Here is an 8,928-nt window from a genome sequence, read left to right as displayed (position 1 = left end):
ACTGTCATCCAAAATCTTGCTATAGTTTACATCTGGTTATACTAAGGAAGTGCACTGTTATATTGACAACATGACTAAGCATTTTGATTTGTTTTTGTCTTGTTTGTGAACAATGACACAAGGACTTTTTAGTCTGATGGCATTGATGTGTTCACTGACATAAGTGCGTTACAGGCTTCTGCAGGTAATCCATTTGAGAAATGCCAATACTTTCATTGCAAATATTAAGGATTATTCGAGAAATGCACCAAAGCAACTGAGAAAAACTGTAAATAAATACCTTTTAATGTATACATTTTTCTTCAAGGTTCATTGCCAATATAAATTGGGCATTCTTTTGATGTTCTGAAAATGAATGTTGAGTGTGGAGACTTTTTTAAAGCTCTTGGCCTAAAATTTGTTCCAGCTTTATGCTTTTTGTTATGAACAAGCAAGCATCAGTCAGTCCCATGTCACATCATTGCTTGGAAAACAATATTTAAAATGAGACTGTCAAATTTCCAGAATGTTCTAGTCAAATCATGTTTTTATCATAAAGGCACTGAACATCATAACATTATGTAGTGTTCATCTTCATCAAAACTGCTGTAACGATGATGAGCAACAAATGCTGTGGAAAGATCTATAATCAAACACTTATGAGATCTAGAAAATGAAGAAAGTAATTAGGAAATGGGGTTGAAAAGGAGACAAAGGGAAAATGATATGGGTAAGATCCAGAAAAGATTAAAAGACTGAAGATAGCATCACTGGCAATGTTTAGATTGTCTGGACTCAAATAAGCTGAAAATATGTTGCTTGTTTCTTACTAACAAACCCAGTGGGCATTTGTGTATCTGCATCTAAAGTGAACATCTATTTGATTCTGATGCCTAAAAACAGACATTAAAGATAAAAATATATAATATAAATATGACAGCACAGATAAAAGCTTGCCTACAATCATGTAACATATTGTATTCTGTGGCACAAAGAAGAAAGAAGAGATGGTGGAGGAGGAGTTTGAAGAAGGGTGAATAAATCAGAGCGGGAGGAGGAAGTCGACAGACGAGTTAGCAGGAAGGATGATTCTCATTAAGCCGAGCTGAGAAGCATCATGAATGATGAATGGGCTGCTGAAAGGCTTCTTTTCATCAGGCCTGTCAGATGACTGCTGAGGCTCCTCAAAAGGTCACTGTGAAAGTCAGTATCAATCTAAAGAAATTCACTGCCTTTGAGCTCTCAAACCCATCCTGGATCTGGTGAAGGTCTCGGCTGATAAGCAAAGTCTTGTAGGTTCTAGCCTCATTAGGAAGGATCTATGAATTATTACCATTGTGTGCTTCAGTTGAATATGTACGGGTGTCGTTGTAATATCCGTTTTACAAGCAGCTTTAGATAAAAGTGTCACCTAAATAACAAACGAGTTAGTCATTAGCCATCAGTGATTCTGTCATGATTTATTCACGTTCATGTTTTTTTAAGTATGTATGTTTTTGTTTTGTTTTGTTTTGTTTTTGGTTTCTGTGGTACACAAAATTAGTTGTTTAGAAGAATGTTCATGGTGCTCTTTTCTAGAGAACGAAATCAGTGATCAAGTGACCATAATGTTAAAATAAGTACTATAAAAGTACCATATACATATATATACGATTTGCTGATTTGGTGCTCAAGACATTTTTTCATTAATATAAATGTAAAAAAACAACAACTTTATAATATTGTTGAAATGGTGATACACCATTCAAAACTTTGAGGTAATTAGTTCATTTATTATTATTATTTTATTTAATTTTTTTTCCAGCAAGGATGCAATTGATTAAAAGTGACAATATATTTATAGGACATTTATAGGCTAATGTTATAAAACACATACATTTCAAATAAATACTATTGAAATATATATATATATATATATGATGTATACACATTAAAAAAGAAGACACAGGAAATGAGGTCAGCAGCTCTACCCGGTGACCTCTGGGTAATGTGCTTTCTAATCTCCACTAAACCGAGGCAGTCTGGACAATCTCTGTTCTCCTGCAGTTCTCTCTCTCTCAGCACCAAAACATCCTGTCTACAGCCGCAGTGCCATTGCAAGACTAGTGCTGATACATGAGCTGCATGCATATAGATAGAGCTCCGTCCATATGCTCTGAATGCTCCGCATACCTCAGCCATTCGGGATGAGTGCAGATTTGCTTATTAAAAATATCATTATTACAGATTTCAATTTTCATTTAAGGTATTAAAATCTAGAATAACATGTTGGAGATATGTGTGTTGTCCAAATTATTCCATTGACAAAAGAATTCAATTTTCTGCAACCAGTTACAAAGGGGAAGGATTCAGGCTAGTGAACTGATTTGCTTTGGTGTTTACACTGTATTTATTTATTTATTTATTATATGTGTATGTGTGTGTGTGTGTGTCTGTGTGTGTGTGTGCGTGCGTGTGTTTTGTATGTTGGCACTGCCTTATAGAGAATGCACAATTTAAAAAAACTAAACTTTAATATAATCTAGTTAGATATAATGGCCATTAATCAAATGGGCAACTCTGCTCTGTTTCTGTCCATTGAAATCACATCCTACCATGGTTGCTTGGCATGATATGATCAATTTCATGTGCCACTGTTGCCAGATATCGATCACCTAAAATTAATGCAGTTGATGCCAACTCCACTATGTGAAATTTACTAAAGGTAAACTGTAACTTGATATTATCAAGTCTTTTCCAGCAAAACAAGTGAAAAGCCAAAAAAAAAAAAAAAACACATTTTCAAGATACTCACATAAAGTGCACATATCTGGCAACATTGATTACAAAACTAACATATGAAGGAAAATCTGTAAATAAGTTCCACCAAAATCTACAGAGAGCAAAATGGTGATCTAATTTCCACATAAAATCAGAGATAAACAGAAATCTAAAAACACAAACCAGCAATTTTTCTAAATGATCAATATCAAAAATAATTATTTACAATCAAATGTGAATTTAAGCAGTAAACATTGCGTGTGCACTGGGTATTTTTACATCACATCTCCCAAGCCTTTTTATTTATTTATTTATTTCAACAAACTGTTATACGTCTGACTAATGCAAATACTGAATAAAGTTGAACTAAATTTGCCCATTGTTTAAAAAGAAACACTGTTTATTCTAAACCACAGATATGAATTTACAATAACTTACATTAACAATAACAAACATTCCATTATGTAAAGCTTAACAGTTCATTAGATCACTATAGTTGCATTGTGTTTATACACTGTGTCTGTGTTTGTTTGCGCAAGTGTCTATACTGTCAATGCGCTGAAACCTGAGCCTCATCATAAGCGTTTCATTGTGCCATGGACACTTTGTAAGCGTGCAATTGACAAATAAACAAACAAGAGTTGACTGGACTTGACTTGAATGTGCCGTCCTGCCTTCTCAAACTCACACGTGTTTCATTTCATTTGACTTTATGTCCTGTTAAGCACTCTGGGTATGTGAGAGAACCTGACACTGCGCGTGATGACATGGTCTCTGAAGCACAGTTGGCCGGGCAGCGACCCAGAGTCTCTCCACCCCTGAGCTGGCACTGGCAGCACTCGTTAGCAGACAGATACTCAAACTCACAGGCTATTTGAAGACTTGTGCTGGTATTTGCACACATGGCATTCAAGCCCAGCCAAGGATCTCCTCACATTAAATTTAATCTAGACCTAAAAGCATACTAGTAAAGAAGGAAATCTGTGATTGCATTATTATATTAAATTGCACCTGTGACATTTGGAATTAAACTGAAAATGCTTAGCTAAATTACTTCATTCAAAAAGTTTTAGCATTTTAGAATTGTACTTTTGAATTGAAAGAAGTACAAATAAAATGTAATGAAATTCATTTACATTTAAAATAATTTGTTGTAGACTATTTTCATTCAGAGGTTGCTTGTAAATTTCACAAATAATAAAAAGAAATAATGCACTGAATTAAACATAAAACATACAATTTTAGAAAGTAGAAACAATTCAATAGTATTTTCTTGTAAAACATATCCCCATAAAATTTGTGTCTCATTTGTTATTGTATAATAATAATAATAATAATAATAATAATAATAATAATAATAATAATAATAATAATAATTAATTTATCATTACACACATTTATCATAATTGCCTTTTTATTTAACTATATATATATATATATATATATATATATATATATATATATATATATATATATATATATATATATATATATATATGCAAACAAATTATTTAAACAGATTTATGGATCATCTCCCAAAATGTTTATATATTATAAAACAAAAATCTGGAAGAGCCAATAACATTATATTAGACCTAATTGTTGTAAATTATAAAAAACTGAGTAGTCAATGGATAAAAATTTTGATTTAGATATTTATTTTAATAAAGTTATCTGATACAACATCTATGATGATGCTATGATGACAGTATCACATTTTACCTTGAAAAATATATAAACAACTGAGGAAAATGTATATATATATATAAATGACTGTTGTATTTCTTTGATTTATTTGAATTTCTCTTTTTATTCCAATTCATCGTCTGGAGCATTTGGACTTAACGTGAGTGAATTCTTAAATTCTATATTTTTCTCAGCTCTCATGGATCACCTTGATTAATTGTGTATTGTACTGTAAAGTTTTCAACATTTGCTTCCAAGACAAGAATGTATGAGAGAAAACAGATGGTAATGTTAGGATAGTGAGATTTTAATGGGTAAAGTTTAGCTGCAGTGCTCCAGAAGCTCAAGTGGAATACGGGAGACTCAGCCAAACCAGCGTGGATTGATTTATAGCTCTGAAGTGAGCAGCCTAGCCAGCAGTACAGAAACAGCAATCTGCAACAAGCCTGCATAAATCACCCCCCAAACAGGGAGCAGCTGTCCTCAAATGTGGCCCACACCCCACTGCACAGCCCGGGGTCACTGACCCACTGCACACCCTTCCAAAAGCACCCATTTCAGTCCTCACGCAAACACTCGTTGACAGGAAGAAAATTTCACAACATATTACAATATAATTTGATAACAATGCAAGACCCCCTTATGTCTCCTCTTGGCAATTGAGGAAGATTACTTACAAATTGTTGTCCGACCGTTACTGATTACATGACCAAGTTACATGACAAAAATTAGAGTTAGAGCTCATTCAGAGACAGAGCTGGACACAGATAGCCATGTTTAAAAGCTTCTGAAGAAAACCGAGAATGTTTCTGGATCAAATATATGTTTAAAAATGAGAGAGGGAAGATGCAGAGATGATGATTTTATAAGTTGTAATGTTGTCTCTCTTGGACAGAGTGGGACGTCTTGTATTTTACAAGCCCTGCTTAGTTCAAATGCAGAACTTTAACAGGCCTAGTGGTATTGGGTCAAAATAAAAACCAGTATTCCTTCTCTCTCTCTCTCTCATATAAAATAGGATTTATGTGAGCTGAGATTCTTAGTGAAGTCTTTATTCTGTGATATTTTGAAAAATATGTTAAATTTATTTATTTTATTTTTTTTCTAGACTAGTGCACTATTTTTATTTTACTGTGATACATGCACTTTCTATAGTAGTATACATATGTGTAGCTAAATAAAACCATGATCTTACAATAATTAAATGCTGTTAATAAAAAAAAAAAAAACCTCCAGTCATTTTCCAGTCTTTTTTTTTTTGCCTCATCAGAATGAAAAAATAAAATAAAAGAATAACAATAATAATTTTGACTTTGGAGCTTGCTATGTGAACACACACACAAACAAATTTTTCATACAAAATTAGAAAATAGTATTTTTGTGCATTTTTCATAAAAGTAAACATAAATTCTATAGCGTTTTAAGTTTCATTTTTTTTTTTCTTCAGCAATAACCTGCCAAGTGCCTTCTTTAAAAAGAGACCAACACATTTAAAATTCACCACAAGATTTATGGTTAACAGGTAAAAAATGTATTATAACATTTAAAAAGAACTATTAAACTGCCCATTTCTAATTATTGGAAGGGATTTGTCCCTTTTACTGTCTATGGTGGTTATGGCCTTGAATAATAATGACGCTTGCCTTTGCAACACTTTTAATGAATAGTCTGACTGGCAACCACAACCAAACAGACTCATTAGTCTTCACACTGAGTGGGAGATGTGATATGGCATGCTGAAGTGGGCTGAAAGTTTGCATTGGTAAGATTTTTGAAAGCATACGAATTCAATCAACTGTATAATGGACCCTACCCACGTCTCTCAGCAGATTTTAGAGCCAATCCAGCCACAGGTCAGTCGGTTCATGCCCCTGTCCAGCCACACACAACTGGATTGCAGGTTCCAGTCCATTGGCAGAGCAGACTTCCTTCCTCCAGGCCTTATAGTTACGTGAGCTGTATCCTGACAGATGGACTAAGCAATACACAGTTAATTAGCACACAGAAAGAAGCCCACACTACTGCTCGTGAGAATATAAACCAGAACTACCACCTACCTTTTTTTTCAGGGTACAAATGCGTGTGCTGTTTGCCATATATTATAATGGATAGGACAAATAGGACAATTATGCAAGTCGTAAATAGTGACAGACTGTTAATGGATGCCTTAAGTGGTAATGTGACTCTCTAGAATAAATTATTCAGCTTGTACACAGGCTACCAAATTAACTAAATTGTAAAAAACACAATTTTCAGGTTTTGGCACTAAAACACTGTTGTGTGTACTTCTATATGCCATAGATTAGATAAACAGCCCAAACTGGAACAGATGAAAATATATAATTCAACAGATGAACAATAGATTTATAAAAACCAGGATAAAACTGACCAATCAAAATAGTATTATTTTATATCATATTTACTGTATTGTGAAAAGTGAAAGTGACGTGACATTCAGCCAAGTATGGTTACCCATGCTCAGACTTCATGCTCTGCATTTGACCCATCCAAAGTGCACACACACCTGGAGCAGTGGGCAGCCATTTATGCTGCGTCACCCGGGGAGCAGTTGGGTGTTCGATAGCTCAGGCGACCAGATGGCTCAGGTGACCATGGCGGAGGTTGGGATCCGGAAGGCAAAAGTGGAGTTGGAGTGACAAAGGCCCAAGGTGGAGTTGGAGGGAAGGAGGGTGCTAATGGAGCCAGAGAGATGGAGGGATCAGGCACAACCAAAAGAATGGAGTCCTGAGGCGGCGGATGGTCGACGACTGACCAAGGTGGAGCCAGAGGGACGAGGAAGCCCAGCAAAGCTGTTGGACTGACAGGAGCCATGGTGGAGCCGCTGGGTCAATGGGCCAAGATGGAGTCTAGGTTTCGGAGGTTGGAATCAGAGACCTGGGATCCTCCGACCTCAATGATCAGGAGACTGACAGGCCCGCTGCAACTCCAGTCCACAGAAGAAAGGCTGAGAATGAGCTGATGGGCTGGCAGGATGCAGCGATGGCTGGTTGGAAGTTCATAACAGTCAAGGGTTTCAGAGATGGTGTATGCTGCCCACACACACCAAATGGCAACACCCATGACAAGGGAGTGCCACAGACAGGGGAATGACCTCCATGGTCATGACAGGACACACAGACAGTTGCAAGCAGACAAACAGTTCAAAACAGACCTCCATGATTATTTCAGGACTGATAGGGAGTTCAGATGTTGACAGAAGAAGTACCTCAGAATAAAAGTCTATAAAATCTCCTGAGTCCTGCCTCAGCTCACCCTCAGCGGTGGTACGGTGAGTGGGGCTTTCCACCATTGCATGTATTGTAGCCGGCTTTCACACCTGGTCAAACGACCAATGAGGCTCTGGCTCCAGGGCGATCATCAGCTCTGTCGCTCCTCTTGCCGTTGACTCATCGATCAAGGCGGGCGCTGGCCCTCCTTCTGCAGCAGGCTCAGGTTGATGCTGCATGTGGCGGGGTGATGCAATTTCCCCATTTTTTGTAGTTGTCTGGTATTCTGTCATGCTTTAGTGTATCAAAGATAAATGCACAAAGATGAAGAAGTTAATAAATTGAAGTAATATATCCGCACAAAAATAAATCCACCATAGAGGAAGTTTTGTGATACATGTAGACGCAAACATTCACATTAACAATACCTGACAAAAACTGAACAGACTGGAACTGTAATACACAGACCAAATGAGGATAACAAAAAATAAATATATTATATTTTATTATATTATATTATATTATTTTATATTATATTATATTATATTATATTATATTATATTATTGATCAGAACGACTTGCATAAACGTTTTTGGAAAAGTTTTGGGCTGCAAACCGATTGTTCCCTTTATAAGGAACTTTGTAGTAGTGCCTAAAAACAAAAAGCATTTCTGAAGAACATCGAGGTCTCGTGATGGAGCATCAGTGTCTGGTCTTCCTCACATTTGTAAGAGTCATTAAATTATCTGGCTTTCAGCCCTTTTGACAGATGAGAGATATTATCACACACACCTGGGGCAGGACATTGGTCTCACAGGGCTTTTGCTCCTCAAGGCCTTCCATAGTTCAGGGCTCTGTTCACTGTAAGGGTAAACAGCACTGACGTCCCATCAGGTTTTGTTCTGGTTACAAAGGGAGTAGAGGGGGCAAAGAGAGTAGGAGCACAAGAGTTTTTTTTTAGCACTCGAGGTCTGTGCAACGTCCGGTCAGACTGAGAGAGCCAACACACCTGCAGGACAGGGGAGTTCAAACTGGAGCTTCATGAACCAATATAATCATGAGTTCAAATAGATAACAGTCAAGCAAATATATATGTATATATAAGCAGCTACACTACAAGCTAATTTGCTGCAATTATATTAAAGATCTTTATAGGTTGTTATAAAAATATATAAATTTATTTAATCTTTGCAGTCACATGAGCATTTGATTAAAAATCAACAATGATCTCTTATTGTGACACATTTAAACTTTAAAAGATATACTAAACGGAAAA

General features: G+C 36.0%; 1 long non-coding RNA gene across 1 annotated transcript; it reads right to left on the bottom strand.

The window, feature by feature from the left end:
* Window positions 1-5,861: 5,861 nt before the first annotated feature.
* On the bottom strand, window positions 5,862-8,680 carry LOC127970791 (uncharacterized). The gene is made up of 3 exons (XR_008156681.1): window positions 8,445-8,680; window positions 6,950-7,946; window positions 5,862-6,400 (listed from the first exon to the last, which is right to left on the bottom strand). It is a non-coding gene; the product is annotated as an uncharacterized LOC127970791 (long non-coding RNA).
* Window positions 8,681-8,928: the final 248 nt, after the last annotated feature.

Source organism: Carassius gibelio, chromosome B13 (assembly GCF_023724105.1).
Source record: "Carassius gibelio isolate Cgi1373 ecotype wild population from Czech Republic chromosome B13, carGib1.2-hapl.c, whole genome shotgun sequence".
Taxonomy (NCBI): Eukaryota; Metazoa; Chordata; class Actinopteri; order Cypriniformes; family Cyprinidae; genus Carassius; species Carassius gibelio.
This window is presented reverse-complemented; position numbering and strand designations above follow the sequence as displayed.